This window comes from Aptenodytes forsteri, unplaced genomic scaffold, assembly GCF_000699145.1.
Source record: "Aptenodytes forsteri isolate BGI_AS27 unplaced genomic scaffold, ASM69914v1 Scaffold124, whole genome shotgun sequence".
In the NCBI taxonomy this organism is placed as follows: Eukaryota; Metazoa; Chordata; class Aves; order Sphenisciformes; family Spheniscidae; genus Aptenodytes; species Aptenodytes forsteri.
Window position 1 is genome coordinate 619,299 of NW_008794230.1, and position 440 is coordinate 619,738.

General features: G+C 35.7%; 1 protein-coding gene across 2 annotated transcripts in view; it reads left to right on the forward strand.

The window, feature by feature from the left end:
• Positions 1–315: 315 nt before the first annotated feature.
• The window catches only part of ARHGAP11A (Rho GTPase activating protein 11A), a 10,610-nt gene continuing 10,485 nt past the window's right edge, over positions 316–440 (forward strand). The window contains exon 1 of one of the 2 annotated variants that reach the window (XM_009285772.2): positions 316–377. The gene's annotated coding sequence lies outside the window, so the exon portion shown is untranslated. The remainder of the gene's footprint in view (positions 378–440) is intronic. The other variant, XM_009285780.2, reaches the window with a different exon arrangement.

The following is a 440-nucleotide window of genomic DNA, read 5'->3' on the forward strand; positions in this document are numbered from 1 at the left end:
GAACTCTTGTCAGAAGAGGAAGCATGATATTTATTCCAGGCCTGATAAAGCTCATGGGGGATATAAGAATAGTTGCAGGTGGGGAAGGAGGGATGCAGAAGTTAGATGGGGAATTCAAAGCCACGGCTATCATTCAGTTGTATTTCTTTATGCTTCTTGTCATTGGGGGAAAACTTTCCTATATATTAAGTTTTACCTATTTATCATGAAATAGTTTTTCTGGGGGGAAAAAAAAAGTTTTATTCTGGGTGTCAGAAGTATGTTACTGTTCTTTCCTCAGCTTTCTTGTTGATTCCATGTGAATATTGGAAGAACACATTAATACCGAGGGACTCTTCAGAAAGTCTGGATCTATTGTTCGTTTAAAAGCTTTAAAGGTATTCTCTAAAGCCTCTTTTTTTTTTTTTTTTTTTTTTTTTCCTTTTAACTTGACCTTCTGC